Source organism: Dipodomys merriami, unplaced genomic scaffold (assembly GCF_024711535.1).
Source record: "Dipodomys merriami isolate MVZ:Mamm:240054 unplaced genomic scaffold, mDipMer1.0.p SCAF_15, whole genome shotgun sequence".
Classification (NCBI taxonomy): Eukaryota; Metazoa; Chordata; class Mammalia; order Rodentia; family Heteromyidae; genus Dipodomys; species Dipodomys merriami.
In genome coordinates, this window is record NW_027202826.1 from 22,952,894 (window position 1) to 22,971,184 (window position 18,291).

The following is an 18,291-nucleotide window of genomic DNA, read 5'->3' on the forward strand; positions in this document are numbered from 1 at the left end:
GGGTGGAGGCGACCTGAGCCAGGATCTGGGGGCGGGGCTTCAACGCCCACACCCTAGGGAGCGCGCACGCCGTCTCGGGCGTTGAGCATGCGCAGAGGGCGGGAGCGAGTTCCCGGGCTCGGCTGCGGGGGAAGCTGCACGCGCCCGCGGGGTTGCTCAGCTGAGGGAAGGAAGATGCTGACGTGGGCTGTTGCTCGGCTAGATTCTTCTGGACCAACCCAGAAAGCGGCTTCCTATAGGCCCTAGCTGTGTGCTCACGTCAGCCTGGCCAGGTTTTAAACACTTTCCAGCCTCGCTGAGGTAAGAATTCATGTGGGTGTTATGTCCTTCACTTTCAAACTCTCCTCCATGCATTTCCCCTCACAAGTCACCACTGGGATCTTTAACCTCAATAGTTAATGCCTCAGCCCTAGGAAGGACATTTCTAATTCATCCACATTCCACGGCCAGTTCGTAGGAGGAGGGTGGGGCGGGCCTTCCCCCTGGTTGTCTCCCCCTCCCACCCAGCCCCATACTCTAAGCCCTCTTGTCCCAGAGCATCTTGTTGGCAGTTCTGCCTCTCCCATAACCCAATTCCACACGCGCATACACACCCCAATCACACACACACCCCAATCACACACATACACACACCGCAATCACACACACCCCAATCACACACACCCCAATCACACACACACACCCCAATCACACACACACCCCAATCACACACACACCCCAATCACACACATACACACACCGCAATCACACACACCCCAATCACACACACCCCAATCACACACACACCCCAATCACACACACACCCCAATCACACACACACCCCAATCACACACATACACACACCGCAATCACACACACCCCAATCACACACACACCCAATCACACACACCCCAATCACACACACACACACCCCAATCACACACACACCCCAATCACACACACACCCCAATCACACACATACACACACCGCAATCACACACACCCCAATCACACACACCCCAATCACACACACACCCCAATCACACACACCCCAATCACACACACACCCCAATCACACACACCCCAATCACACACACACCCCAATCACACACACACACCCCAATCACACACACACCCCAATCACACACATACACACACCGCAATCACACACACCCCAATCACACACACACCCCAATCACACACACACCCCAATCACACACACACCCCAATCACACACATACACACACCGCAATCACACACACCCCAATCACACACACACCCAATCACACACACCCCAATCACACACACACACACCCCAATCACACACACACACCCAATCACACACATACACACACCGCAATCACACACACCTCAATCACACACACCCCAATCACACACACACCCCAATCACACACACCCCAATCACACACATACACACACCGCAATCACACACACCCCAATCACACACACCCCAATCACACACACACCCCAATCACACACACACCCCAATCACACACATACACACACCGCAATCACACACACCCCAATCACACACACACCCAATCACACACACCCCAATCACACACACACACACCCCAATCACACACACACACCCAATCACACACATACACACACCGCAATCACACACACCTCAATCACACACACCCCAATAACACACACACACCCCAGTCACACACACACCCCAATCACACACACACCCCAATCACACACACACCCCAATCACACACACACCCCAATCACACACATACACACACCGCAATCACACACACCGCAATCACACACACCCCAATCACACACACCCCAATCACACACACACCCCAATCACACACACCCCAATCAAACACATACACACACCGCAATCACACACACGTCAATCACACACACCCCAATCACACACACACACCCCAATCACACACACACCCCAATCACACACACACCCCAATCACACACCCCAATCACACACACACCCCAATCACACACACACACCCCAATCACACACCCCAATCACACACACACCCCAATCACACACACACACCCCAATCACACACACACCCCAATCACACACATACACACACCGCAATCACACACACCTCAATCACACACACCCCAATAACACACACACCCCAATCACACACACACCCCAATCACACACCCCAATCACACACACACCCCAATCACACACACACCCCAATCACACACACACACCCCAATCACACACACCCCAATCACACACACCCCAATCACATACACACCCCAATCACACACACACAACCCAATCACACACACACAAATACACACACCCCAATCACACACACACCCCAATCACACACACACCCCAATCACACACACACCCCAATCACTCACACACCCCAATCACACACCCCAATCACACACCCCAATCACACACCGCAATCACACACACCCCAATCACACACACACCCCAATCACACACACACACCCCAATCACACACACACACCCCAATCACACACACACCCCAATCACACACATACACACACCGCAATCACACACACCTCAATCACACACACCCCAATCACACACATACACACACCTCAATCACACACACCCCAATCACACACACCCCAATCACACACACACACCCCAATCACACACACACCCAATCACACACATACACACACCTCAATCACACACACCCCAATCACACACACACCCCAATCACACACACACCCCAATCACACACATACACACACCGCAATCACACACATACACACACCGCAATCACACACACCTCAATCACACACCCCAATAACACACACACACCCCAATCACACACCCCAATCACACACACACACCCCAATCACACACACACCCCAATCACACACACCCAATCACTCACACTCCCCAATCACACACTCCAATCACACACACACCCCAATCACACACACACACCCCAATTACACACACACACCAATCACACACCCCAATCACTCACACACCCCAATCACACACATACACACACCGCAATCACACACACCTCAATCACACACACCCCAATCACACATACACACCCAATCACACACACACCCCAATCACACACACACACCCCAATCACACACACACCCCAATCACACACCCCAATCACACACACAACCCAATCACACACACCCCAATCACACACACACCCCAATCACACACATACACCCCAATCACACACACACACACCAATCACACACACAAATACACACACCCCAATCACACACACACCCCAATCACACACACACCCCAATCACACACACATACACACACCCAATCACACACACACACACCAATCACACACACATCCCAGTCACACACACAAATACACATACATACACACACACCCCAATCACACACATACACACACACCCCAATCACACACACACCCCAATCACACACACCCCAATCACATACACACACACCCCAATCACACACATATACACACACCCCAATCACACACACATACCCCAATTCACACACACATACACACCCCAATCATTCACACACACAAATACACACACACCCCAATCACACACACACATACACACACCCCCAATCACACACACACACCCCAATCACACACAAATACACACACATACACACACACCCCAATCACACACACACACACACACACACACACCCCAAACACCAAGACCTAAGGCCATTGTCTCTCTGCTGGCAAATCAGCCCCCTTGGCTTACCTGGCATTGTCTCCTATGACATGACCCCCTTATCCTGCCTGAATCATCACTCAGCCCCTTCTCCCGCCACCTGCAACATTCTAACTGTCGAGATGATGATACTTCTCAGATACAAATCTGAACTTGATACTCCACCACTTTAAAATGCCAGGGAGGCCCCTTAGCTTTGCCCAGAGCATTCTTAATCCGAAGGCTGTGTACCATAGACAGCTGCATTTCCATATAATTCTGAATTCTGCCTTGAAAAGGAATGTTCTTAAAAGATAATCCCAAGCTTCACCGAGTTCTCTAAGCATTGTGCTTCCTTGTTAGAGGGAAATGGTTCTTAAATACAATCAAGGCTGTAGGTGTACTTCACTGCTTTTCAGTTGGTCCTTCTTTCTTTCTTTTTGCTTTTTTAAAGGGGCTGGGAATGTGGCTTAGTGGTAGAGTGCTTGCCTAGCATGCATGATGCCCTAGTTCAATTCCTCAGTACCACAGACAAAGCCAGAAGTGGCACTGTGACTCTAGTGGTAGAGTGCTAGCCTTGAGCCAAAGAAGCTCAGGGACAGTGCTCAGACCCTGAGTTCAAGTCCCAGAACTGGCAAAAAAAAAAAAAAAAAAAAAGAGGCAGAAGAAGAAGAAATCGGAGGAGGAAGAGGAGGGTGGAGGGGAGGGAGAGGAGGAAGAAGAGGAGGAGGAGGAGGAAGAGGAGGAGGAGGAGGAGGAGGAGGAGGGGAAGGAGGAAGAAGAAGAAAAGAGAAATCCCCAAATTTATTTGAAGTTGGTGAAAAATAGACAATTGTGTTGATACTGTGAAGTCAAATTCATGGGTCATGAAAATTACTTTGAAAAAGCTTGTCAGATCAGAAATAGGAAAATTAGCGAACACATTGGGAGAATGTCAAAAGAACTAAGGAATCAACTTAAAGAAGTTTGGTCAAACATGACACAATTAAAGTCAGGCATGGTGGCACATGCCTGTAATTGTAGCACTGAGGCAGGAAAATTACAAGTATGAGGCCATCTTGGGCCAAAACAAACAAATGACACAATTAGAACACTAATGGAATAATTGCAAATTATTGAGATGTGTTAAATCTTTGTTTAAGGCTATGTGTTTATAGAGGTGATGATTTAAGAAGAACAAATTCTTGTAAGTTGTGTTGAACTACCCCATTTTGAAAACCAATAAAAGAGAAGAATTAAACATTTCACCCCTTCTCAACTTTTTTTTAAAACTGGTTATGGGGCCTGAACTCTGGGCCTGCACACTGTCCCTCAGCTCTTCAGCTCAAGGCTAGCACCCTACCACTTGAGCCACAGCACCACTTCCAGCTTTTTCTGCCTATGTGGTGCTGAGGAATCGAACCTAGGGCCATATGCATGCAAGGCAAGCACTCTACCACTGAGCCACCTTCCCAGCACCCCCTTCTCAACATTATCTGCAATCAATCAAAACTCAGAAACTAGAGAAGTAAAAAGGACTTTATTTGAAGTCATAGGAATTTCAGCTCAGGGGAATAGGTTCAGATAGCTCTGGGTCTGTGTTCCAAAGAATATAAGGGAAGTGAGATCTCATATGATCTATTGAATGTTGAAAAGGAACAGCTGTGTAATGACAAAAGACAGAAAAGAGAGTGTATAAACAGAATGAAAATGTTCATTATATAAAAGTATACAATATAGAGCGCTAGCCTTGAGCTGAAGAGCTGAGGGACAGCGCCCAGGCCCAGAGTTCAGGCCCCACGACCGAACCCCCCCCCCCAAAAAAAGAGTATACAATAACTTCTTGATAGCTATCTTGAGGCCTTAGGCATAATGTAACTGTGAGTTATGCTGGTCATCCTAGATACCTACAGTCAAAGTGAAGTGACCAAGCAAGGCTCACATTTCAAACAGAAGTTAGAGACTTGCTTTCTAATGGACTCTCAACCCCATTTTGAACAAACTGGACACTGGCAGCTCAAATAATCCTAACTACTCAGGAGGCTGAGATTTGAGGATTGTAGTTGGAAGCTAGCCAGGGAAGGAATGTCCATGAGACTCTTGTCTCCAGTTCATCACTGAAAAGCTAGAAGTAGAGTTGTGGCTCAAGTAGTAGAGCACCAATCTTGAGCAAAAAAGTAAAGGAGCAATACATCCAAGGCCCTGAGTTCAAATCCTCATACCAGTGCATGCGCGCACACACACACACACACACACACACACACACACACACACACACACACACACACACAAAACCTTTCAGTATTTATTGCTTTTACCACAATTTTCTGTTTATTTTTACACAGGATCCTATTTATGAAATAAAATAGGATTACTTGAAGGTAGCATTTGATGTCTTGACAGTTGCCATCATAACCAAGCTGGTTACAAGTGACTAATAGATGGAAGTGTATAAAGTGTGGTTCACTAGACAACTGGATGATTCATGTCTTGGTAGGATGAAGTAAGATGATGCAATGTGAAGTTTTAAAAATTAATTATTACTGTAATTTTTCACTTAGTGATTGACTATCTTGACAGACCCAATTTTTCCCTGAAGGGATGTTATGCACCTATGTCTGTCATAAGAGCATTGTCCAACATCTTACCAGACTGTACTTGCTATTTGTCACAAGAACGACCAGCTAACATACTGTGTTCACTAAGAATTGATGTCAGCTTTTGTGATGAATGCCTGGAACCAATGTTCTTTTGGTTGTAAGGCAATTTACCTGAATTCTACACTTCACCTTGAGACACTTGTCCCGCTCTGCTTCCCTGAATGACTGTGGTCCACTCCAGGAGCTGTTTCCAATTAAACTCCTCTTTGGAGAAAACTCTATTTTTATTTCTTTATGTTGACAGAGAATGAACGGGTATTTCTCCAAGTTCCTTTGGTGGAAAGACCATTTTGTTAGGAAGGCAATGTGGTTTCCTCATTTATGAATGATGACTAACTTCTAGGCTTAACTTCTACATGATTAAGTGTTGAAGAAATTTTTGGTTGAGTAAAGTAAGTAGCGGGGCTGGGAAGGTGGCTCAGTGGTAGAGCACTTGCCTTGCATACATGAGGCCCTGGGTTTGATTCCTCAGCACCACATAAGAAAAAAGAAAAAAGCCAGAAGTGGCGCTGTGGCTCAGTGGTAGAGCGCTAGCCTTGAGCTGAAGAGCTGAGGGACAGCGCCCAGGCCCAGAGTTCAGGCCCCACGACTGGACCCCCCCCCCAAAAAAAAAAGTAAAGTAAGTAGGTTTTTTTGTCGTTCATGAGTCTTCAGCTCTGGGCCTGGGCTCTGTCTCTTAGCTCTTCAGCTCAAGCAAGCACTCTACCACTTGAGCCACAGTGCCACTTCCCATTTTCTGGTGGTTGATTGGAGATAAGAGTCTCACAGATATTTCTGCCCAGGCTGGCTTTGAACCACAATCCTCAGATCTCAGCCTCCTGAGTAGCTTAGATTATAGGCATGAGCCACTGGCACCCAGCAAGTAAGTGGATTTATATGCTGCAGAATCCTTACTATTTTGAGTGTGTTAAGAAGCCCATGAAAAGAGCTATCATTTATATTGCCTCCCTAGTTTACTTTACTGGTACTTGTAAAACACTTCTGAAGCCTTAAATTAAACAAAGTATACATCTTAAGAAGCACTTAAGTACACAATTGAGGATCCAAGAAATGACACTGCCAAGAGACGTGTGGATTATAATAGCTCGACTCCCACTATGGACCACACTTCCTGATACCCACTCCTTTCTGTAGTCCTTGCCAACACTAAATCAGGTCTGTCCTCTGACTTACTTAGCAGCAAATATGTTTCACCTCCAGACAGAAGCTTGAGAGCTTCTTCAAACTTCTTACAGGAGCTAGAAAGTCACAAGTATTTAATGATTAAATAAATATTTATGCCCTAGAATTTGTTCAGGAATTGTCAGAGGCAAGAGAGATCAAATGGTCAGACCAAAGAATATGAAGACAACAAGAATTTATCAAGAAACGTTAGTCAACCCTATGCTGCTTTATTGGATGGGATGTAATGTTATTTAGTATGTCTTTTCATATTATCTTGAAATGTGTTTCTGTCATTCCAAAATTCTACAATGCTGTCAACCATTTTCACTTATTAAATTACCTATGGGGGGGTAAATTGTGTGAATACCAGGAAGTTATGTCCAATAAAGTTACTCTAGGTGAATGCATCTTTAAGAAGTGGAGACCTGCAGTTCAAGATCCTACACATTTTATGTTGCTCTTTTTTTTTTTTTTTTTTTTTTTTGTCGGTAGTGGGGCTTGAACTCTGGGCCTGGGCGCTGTCCCTCAGCTCTTCAGCTCAAGGCTAGCGCTCTACCACTTGAGCTACAACACCACTTCCGGTTTTCTGGTGGTTTATTGGAGATAGGAGTTTCACAGTCTCTCCTGCCCGGGCTGGCTTTGAACCGCGATCCTCAGATCTCAGCCTCCTGAGTAGCTAGGATTACAGGCGTGAGCCACCAGCGCCCGGATTATGTTGCTCTTTTGCCCCTTGTATACAGGGCTGAGTTCTAGCATGGGGAAGATGTGAACTTACACCATAGTAATGCTGTATTTGTGCTTCTGAGTGGCTTGTTTGAACTGAATATGTTGGTTTCCAGTAGCCTACATCACAAAATTCAGGCTGTCTTGACTCATTCAGGTATTCCAACATCCAGAGACAATAGGATGAGAGATTATGAGTGGTGGAACAAAGGGGAAAAGGAAAAGAGGGTTTTTCTGGTTTACTTCTATGAGGGTAATTAATTATCGCTAAATTCAAAGAAAACAGGATAATGTTCTCTGACTGAGGTTATGGGCTTATTTTTATGTTAGGAAATTATAATTTCCTAATTGCTATTGAGATTTGTTTTAGATAAACAAATTTGCCTCTTACAAACAACTGGTCATCTTCAGTTCATTTGTTTTCTTAGTTACTTATGGTATGAAAGCATTTAATTTTGGAAGAAGTATAAGCAATTGGATTGTTTTCTCTGTGATTAAAAATTCCATAGCTTTCTTTGTATGATTATTGATTGTTACTGATAAAGAGGTTATACTCAAAAGTAAGTGAAATTACTCAAGTGTTTATAAGTGATATTATGTTTCCTTAGATAAGTCATTTCTGAAACAGACACATCAATATAATTTAGTAAAAATACATAGTAACATGTAATATTATTGATTACATAGTAACTTTTCCAAAGTAATATATATTTTTGCTTACTTATAATTATATAAAAAATTACCACAAGGCTCAGCAAAGCACTGACCCCTTACTCAGACCCATGAATTAACAAAAAGCAGGAAAAGGGCCTGCCCACCCCACAACCATTTGTCTTTGAGCCATTCTGTCTATGGGCACTTTGCAGTCATTTTGGATTCCAGGAAAAACAGGATGATTGGTCAATAATATCTTCACAACAAGGGATAGAACCACTTCTCAGGAACAGCAGCACCTTCCAGGATAGACCACCCCAAATGAGGACAATGACCTGTAATGAAGAGGTTGCACCCTGCAACAGGAGAAATCATCTCTCAGGAACCAGTTTGCTCCCCTCAAGTGAAGACAGCAATAACAACTATTCAGAAATCCAGAGAACTAGACCTGAGATAATGACCACCCAAGCCACACCTATACTTTTTTGCCCCTGCCCCTAATTCTTCTATTTAAACCTAAGACTCACATCTGTACTTCAAAAAGAAAAACTGAAGTACCATCTTCCTGTGACCTGCCCATGCCATGTAATAAATCTGCTCTCTGTCCTTCATCATGTCTCTTTTTTTTTTTTTTTGGCATATGGGGACAGATTTGACATACTCCTAACAGACTCTCCTATGACTTCACTACATTTTGCGTCTTGCCTGAAGTGTCTGTTTCTTCATTCTTTTCTCCCTTACATGCGAGGACCAAAGTAGATAGCTATGCTGCTCTCCAGTAACACTATTGTGCTAATCTTACTATTTTATCAAAGAAAACAGATCATTCTCACTAAATTTATATTTTTCTTAGGAGAAAATACTGCCTTTTTTCCAGAGAAAGTAAGCACGTTGTAATTGAGTCTGTCAGGAATCTGGGCCTGAACATGGTAGTGCATGGCTGTAATCACAGCACTGTGGGGTCCAAAGGAAGAGATGACTTCAAGGCCAGCTTGGACTACATAGCAGGACCCTGTGTAAAAAAAATCTGGTTCTCTAGATGTGTTTCTGCATAAATCACAAACTGACAAGAATACCTGGAAAAACTATAGATATAAGTACCAGGACACATTGAAAAGCAAGAAGTTTTTCTTTAGTGTTCCACATGCTTGTCTTCTGGATTTTTTTTTCCTTATACAACGTTAACTTTGTGGTTTATTGGATATGATGTAGGCATTTGATCTGCTGTCCACATTCTGGAGAACCAGTTTGATTGTCCAAAGACTTGAGAACCAGGGATATCGGTACATCTCCTAATCAAGTCTGAAAGCCTGAGAATCAGAGGAGTCACTGAGGTAAGTCTTGAAATCTGAAGGGCTAAGAACTAGGAGATCTGATTCTCATGGCTCAAGAAGAGAGAGAATTCTCCTTCCCTTTTATTTTACCAGTAACAGAATTGGCTGATACCTGCCTGCATCAGTGAGAGTGGGACTTCTGTATTGCATCTATGATTTAAATGTGAATCTTTTTAAGAAACACCCCCCACAGAAATAGTTTGTCAAGCTCTGTGGGCTTCCTTTATCCCCATCAAATGGACATATAAAATTAACCACCACAAAGAATAAACCAGATAGAAAAACTAATGTAAGTTTTTTTGTTTTGTTTTGTTTTTTGCTAGTTCTGGGGCCTGAACTAAGGGTCTGGGCACTGACCTTGAGCGCTCTACCACCACAGCACTACTTCCAGCTTTTTCTGTCTATGTGGTACTAAGGAATCAAACTCATTGTTTCATGCATGATAGGCCAGCACTCTACCACTAAGCCACATTCCCAGTCCTTAAGTAAATATTTTTATCTCATCAAAACCTAAAAAGGTCATTTAGTCAAGAAGAATAAAATCTTGACTTCCCATTTTTGTTTTTCTGAGTGTGTGTGTATGTGTGTGTGTGTGTGTGTGTGCAGTATATATACACTTGTATGTATAAGGACAAAATTATTTTTCATTTGGACATTTGTACTATAAATGTCTATTAAAGCAGAATTATTGGAGGAAAAGTCTTACTGAACAATGGACCATAGCACTAATCAAATTAGTTAGGACTTTTGGTTGCAAGTGCCTGACACAGCTCAAATGGATTTGAGATGAAAGTGACTTTACTTAGTTAATAAATACCAAAGAAAAACCAGAAAGCTACAATATTGGCCTAAAGAACTGGCTAAAGAGGTGGCTACAGATGCTCAAGGAATACTAGAACCATATCTGTATGTCTCATTTCTCCCTGTCTGTCATCTTTACTGTACTTACTAGGATAGTCAGTGTGGTCAGCAATGGTGACAAGCTGAGGCCCTAGCCTAACAACTGGAACAAAAAGAGAAAAGAGTGCATTATTGGAAAGTGTCCATTTGTCCCATTTGTCAGTGGTGGACATATCTGCCTATGCTAGAACCAATCAAGGGACTGAGGTAGGATGTGGAATGTCCAACTGGCCAGACTGAGCCTTCTGTACTCAGTCTTCCAGAAAGTGGGCAGGGATAGCAGAGTAGGAGATGTTATCCGCATACCAATCAAGGTGAGGATGAATGAATAAAGGAAGTTGGGGTTTCTTTAAGCACTGTAAGGAGAATGAGTACTTGACAAGGAACTTTTTTGTATTAACCTGCTTAACTTGTTTCTTTCTTGCAAATATTTCATTCTAGGGGCTAGGATATCTAGTTATTTATACTTGATAGAATATCTGTCATTTACTAAACATTTGATAAATGGTAGCTATTACTGTGTAAAACTTAACTTCCTTCAAAACTTTGTGAATACCAGTATATTTGATCCTAATTTCTCATTCAATACATTTCAGTGACCAATTGTACTAATTCCCTTCAAAGATTTATAACTCACTTTCTCCCTCAGCCTTACATACTTTATTTACCCTACAGGATTCTGGACACTTGTCATTTTCTTTTTCCATTATCTGTCCTCATTAATTACTAAGTTCATAATATACATCTTTCCTTACTTTTTAAAGCATTGTTTGGTTATCTCCAGAAATTCTCCCTTAGCTGGAAATAATCCTACATGTTTGTAATCTCAGCACTCAGGAAGCTAAGGCAGGAGGATCTTGAATTTGAGACCAGCCTAGACTACACAGCAAGATCCTGTCAAAAAGATAAAGGACACGGAATCTTCACAAGGAGTGGGTGGGTGAAAGAAGACTGATGTTACAAAAAAAAAAAATGATAAAGCAGGAAAGACAGGTATCAAGAGGCAGAGGAAAAGAGGAAGAAAGAAAAGAAGAAGGAAGAAAGAAGGGAGGGAGGGAGGGAGGGAAGGAAGCAAAGAAGGGTCTTAATCCCTGATTCAGTGAAGATTCTACTTTTTTAAATAATGTCTGGACTACACTAGTTTTATGAGGCTAATTTTAAAGATGAACACTAGATGGCACTAGATTGTGCTATTTTTCTAAGTGGCCTGCTCAGGATCAGTGCTTTGGGTCTGAAATGGGAGGCAATGTCTTTTTATTTACTTGGATTTATTTGTGTTTTTAGGTTTCCATGGAGGTGTTTGTGTTTTGTTTTGGCTACTCATCTGGAATAAAAACATTTGATTTTTTTGGATGTTAAAAGTTTTCTTGAAGTGTTAAAGCAAATAAACTTCTGGGCCACCACATGAAGGAACGCTATTGGTTTTCAGTCTAAAAAGTAAGATATTCCCTTTTATATCTTCTATGATCTGAAGTTTTTATATTTGATTATTTTTCTAATTACAATTTTCTCAAAATAAACCTAAATTGTGTACATATAGGATGAAAGTTTTTGTGAGACTGGGAGGTGAAATAGTACAAAGAATAAAAGGGGCAGCAGACATAAAACTAGCCTAAAACCAAGAGGAAAGGTAGAAAATCAATGCTTGCTCAGCAAGCTCCCATGCAGTATTCCCAAATGGGACCCATAATATTGGTCTAGCTAGCCAAGAATTTCCTCTAGTTCCAGATGATTTCCTGTAGTTTTCTCAGCTGGAGGCTGAATGTTCCCACCAACATTAAGCTGAGAGACTAGTGGCCACCAGATGGCGCTCAAATCTGGATAGATAGGGATTAGTGAAGCCACATTCCCCAGGAGTGAGGACTTCCCCCTTAGTTTATTCATCTCATTCTGAAAGACAAGAAAAATAAAGACAAAAGTTTGGAAGGAAAGGCAGGAAACTTTATTATCTCACAAATTAGATAATAGGCTATCTACAAATCTTACAGTTGCATTTCTATAATACAATAATCTCTCACACACATACATACACACACACACAAAAAACATAATTCAAAAAGAGATTCCATTTAAGTAGCTCAAAAATAAAATCTCTAAAATGAATCTAGAAAAAAAATTACCTACACAAAAAAATCTTGAAGCTGGGTGCTGGTGGCTCATGTCTGTAATACTACCCTACTCAGGTGACTGAGATCTAGGTAGGAATTACAATTCAAAGCCAACCAGGTAAGAAAAACTCTTATCTCTAATTGACTACCAAAAAGCTGGAAGTGGAGCTGTGGCTCAAGTGGCAGAGTGCCAGCCCTGAACTAAAAATCCCAGGAACAGCACCCAGGCCCTGAGTTCAGGCCTTAGGACTAGCAAGAAAAAAAAAAATCCTGTAAAAAATATGTAAGATATACAATGGACCTAAGTAAATATAGACTTGCTGTGTTTATGGAAAGGAAGGGCTAATTTTTCAAAACAAGTTAATTCTTCCACAAGGTGGTTGGAAAACCAGTGTAATTCTAATCAAAATATCTTTAATGAGCTGATTTTTCCCATGGAAAACCAAAATATCCGTAGTACTTGTGTTAGCTTTGTGTTGTTGTGACAAAATACCTGAGATTTAAAGAAAAAAATCTAGAAAGGAAGATTTTTTTGCTCATGGCGGCTTGGCCTCATTGATGCAGATGTCATGATGCAGAGCATCATTGTGGGCAGTGGGAGGGGGATCAAAGCTGCTCATCCGATGGCGGCCAGGAAGCAGAGAGCATTAACTAGGTGGGAGTATAGCTGCTTTGAACTAGGTACCTGGCTCCTAAGCTTCCATCACTACATAGTTGCTTCATCAACTGGGGACCAAGACTTCAATACATGAGCCTTTAAAGAACATTCCAGATCCACACTATGACAAAACTCAAAGAAATGAGGTAACAGCCAACTAGATGTCAAGACTAATGAACCTAATGATAACATATAGACTCAAACTATCTCTCCATAAGTTGTTTATTACAGAGGGACAGTGAGAAGCACATGATTTTTAAACATTGTAACTTTATTATGTCCTATTATTTTAATAAAGAAAAAGCAGAAATATATAGGTTTATATTCTGTGCGGGCCAGCCATTTTTAACCTATAATTTAATTTTACAAACCAAGAAACAAAATCCCATATATTTGTTTAATACTATTTGGAGATTGGAATAAAGCAAATTTTATGACTAAAAGTAATTTATAGCAATGAGGCAAAATGTGATTCTGTGTTCAAGCTGCAATAACTCCTTTCCCCTACCCTAGAGTTAGATAAGTACATGCCTCCATCTGTCTGTAAAGAGAATACCTAGGTGTTTCTCATTTCTGGTCTGAAGATTACACAATGTCTCTTGATTTCTGTCCATTCAATTGATTGCATCCCCTCCACATTCTTTTCAGGCTGCTTTTACTGCCTGGTCTTCGCTCCTCCAGTTCTCAGTCTGCTTATGTAACCTCATTTTCCTTTTGACTGTCAAGCACCTTTTGCTCAACTTACATGGATCTCTCAGAACCCTGCATTCCTATGCTTTAGGTCAGGCACTTAGCTGAATGAATACCTGAGCCCATGTTCCAAAGCATTTCTTCCCACAATTTCAAAAATATTATCTTTGAAACTTTGCTTTTTTTTAACCATTAAAACTTGAAATTACTATTTAGAGAAGAGAAACAAGTTGAATGAAAGACTTTCTCAGGCAAAAGAAAATTTTAAACAAATAAATATTTGGAAAACTCCAGGGACTATACTGAATCTATCACACCAACAATTTCCCAGGGATTTCTCAGCATTATGGCATCCCCTTGAAATAGAAGCCTGTCTCTTTAAAACACTGAGTCCCAACAACAGGTATATAAACAATCTGCCTGTGAGTTGGAAAAGATAAATATTAACTCAAGGTTAGAGATTGAGATTAGCCAGTCCATCTGATAAGAATTTACTTTTATATTGATTGTTTCTGTTAATCACTTAAAGACTATCATTTTACTGTACTTATTCCATGAACAGTATTATAATACCACAAAATTGAGACAAGAAAGCAGTACCTCTACTTATACAAGGTTTTGGGGTTTGGGGGGCGGGGGTGGGAGTTGTTAGTTTTTGTTTTTGTTTTTGTCAGTCATGGGGCTTGAACTCTGGGCCTGAGCGCCCCTCAGCTCTTCAGCTCAAGAGGAGTGCTCTACCACTTGAGCCACAGCGCCACTTCCAGTTTTCTGGTTTTAATTGGAGATCAGAGTCTAACAGACTGCCTGGGCTGGCTTTGGACCAAGATCATCATATACCAGCCTCCTGAGTAACTAGGATTACAGGCGTGAACCACCTGCACCCGGCTACAAGTTTTGTTTTGGTTTGTTTTTATCATATAAGCTTTTTTGTTTTTTCATGTATTCTCTCATTTCTCATTGTTACCCAACATTTTACATCCACAGCTTTAACTTCTAACTCTAATGATATGCCAAGAGCATTTCATGTTGTAAAACCTCATTTGTATTTAAATTTTTACTCTTTATACACAATCTATGTTTTAATGCCCCCATAATAATTAATTTCTATAGTAGCATAATCATTGAATCATGCTTCTGTCATTAGACATTCTTCACTACTATGGCATTCTCTCCTAAAGAAGGAAGGTCTCCTTAAAACACCTAGTCCAAACAACATGTACATGTGTAGTTTATTAGTAGACTATTCTTTTTCTTTTCCTTCTCTCATTGTTATTAGCATTTGTTAATTGTATAAGTGGGTTTCATTGTATACATGTCATAATTTGTAATCATTACCACCCTTTATAAAAATAGAATATTAACCAGACACTAGTGGCTCATGCCTATAATTCTAGCTACTCAGAAGGCTGAGATCTGAAGATGATGGTTCAAAGACAACCCAGGTAGAAAAGTCCCTATGAGACGCTTATTTCCAATTAACCACACAAAAGCCAGAAGTGTTGCTGTGGCTCAAAGTGGTGGAGCACTAGCTTTGAGCATAAGAGCTCAGGGACAGTGCCCAGGCCTTGAGTTCAAGCCCCATGATCAACAATGACAACAACAACAACCAAAAAAATAGAATATTCATAGCATATCTCTGGAAAGATGCACAAGAAACCAAACCTGTGGCTGCTGGGTGCTGGTGGCTCATGCCTGTAATCCTAGCTAGTCAGGAGGTTGAGATCTGAGGACTGAGGTTCAAAGCCAGCCCAGGCAGGAAAGTCTGTGAGCCTCTTGTCCCCAGTAAACGAGCAGAAAACTAGAAGTGGCACTGTGGCTCAAGTAATAGAACACTCTCCTTGAGCTAAAGAGCTGAGGGACAGCACCCAGGCCCAGAGTTCAAGCTTTCAGCCACAGCACTGCTTTCAGTTTTCTGGTGGTTAATTGGAGATAAGAATCTCATGAACTTTCTTGACCAGGCTGGGTTTGAACTGTGATCCTCAGATCTCAGCCTCCCGAGTAGCTAAGATTACAGGAATGAACCACCAGCATCTGGCCCCTACCTTACTTTTAATGTTACATTGAAACTTCTGAGCAGCTATTTCTCCTCTCCTGTTAACATAATCCAAATCTGCTTGTTAGCAAATAATCTAGATATATCTAAATTGTGCTGTGTTTTATCCTGGAAATAAGAGGGGGAAAAAACTACACAGAGAAGCTTTGTTTCAAGCCACTGTAATAATAGTTTTATCTGACCTTATTGGTAAAGCATTTTATATTGAATTGCATGTTCACAGAAGTAGGGCAAGAAAACAAATGGCTCAAAATAATGTTTAGCCTTATAATGTGATTTTTGTACTTACATTTGAATATGAGTGTGTCTCGCCAACAAAAATATCTATACAAAAATTATTCTAACTGAAGAGAAACACTAGAATTGAATTTAATAAGTAATGGCAGCAATATGTCAGAACACACAGTTCTAATAGTGACAGAAATGCATTGATTTAAAAATGTGTACAACTAAAAGCCTATCCTGTGAAATATGAGAAAGAAGTACTAAAAGTAATGAGAGGAGACCTAGATTTTTATCCAGCACTTAGGGAACTTAGGTAGCTGCTATTTTCTCCTAAAGTAAAATTTTTAAAACTGAATATACAAAAAAAAAAAACAAAATAATCCCCTTTTTCTGTGTTTTATTTTTCTGAGACAGGATCTTACTATATACTTCAGGATAGACTGGAGCTCAAGTTTCTCCTGCATCAGCCTCCTGAGATTACACAGGTGCACCACCATGCTCAGCAGCATCTCTTCTTATATCCATCAGAGATGATCACAAGACAATCCACTACCCATGAAACTAGAGGTACTGATAGATGGATACAGAGAGTAACTTACTGGGGTGGAGCAACCCACAGCAGAAACGGTACAAGGATAATGTGAGCTCTGTTAAAATAAAAATTTGAAGCAGCTAGAGTATGGCTTAAGTGATAGAGTGCTTAAGGCCTTGAAGTCAAATCTCAGTACCACCAAAATAAATGGTTGGATGTGCTTCTCTTGACTATAGTCCCAGCCGCTTGGGAGGCAGACATGGGGAGCATCAAAGATCATGGACACCTCCTGCAAAAAGTGAGACTCTTATCTCAAAAACAAAAGTTGGGCTTGGTGATTCACAGTTGAAAATACATTAGGGTCTAAGGCTGACCCAAACAAAAATTGCAAGATAAAAATTAGGTAGAGCGCTAGCCTTGAGCTGAAGAGCTGAGGGACAGCGCCCAGACCCAGAGTTCAGGTCCCATGACCGGCCAAAAAAAAAAAAAATTAGTTAAAGCCAAAAAATAAATGAATGAAAGGATTAGAGCCATTGCTCAAGTAGTAGAGTGCTTATATAGCAAATAGGGGTCTTATTAGTTGAGATATGGTCTCTTGAACTTTTTGCCCAGGTTGACCTCAAACCATGATCTCTACCCTCTTGAGTACCTAGATTGCAGGTATGGGCCACTGTGCCCAGGTAAAATAGTCTTTAACAAGGGGTGCTGGAACAACTGGATGCCCATAGAAATACACCTTTATGCCTGTCAAAACAATTAACTCAAAATGGATCATTGACATAAAGGTAAAACTGTAAAACTCCTAGAAGACAACAGAGGAGAAACAACGAGATGGCTTATGGGTTGTTAGTAGCTTCTCAAATACAACTGCAGAGGCACAATCCATAAAAGGAAGAATTCATCGTTTGGACTTCATTAAGATTAAACTTTTCTGCTGTTTTGGTA

At 41.7% G+C, this 18,291-nt stretch overlaps 1 long non-coding RNA gene across 1 annotated transcript; it reads left to right on the forward strand.

Moving 5' to 3' along the window:
• Nucleotides 1-172: 172 nt before the first annotated feature.
• LOC138826792 (uncharacterized) lies at nt 173-17,474 on the forward strand. Its single transcript, XR_011371853.1, has 4 exons — nt 173-300; nt 10,059-10,180; nt 12,365-12,517; nt 17,229-17,474. It is a non-coding gene; the product is annotated as an uncharacterized lncRNA (long non-coding RNA).
• Nucleotides 17,475-18,291: the final 817 nt, after the last annotated feature.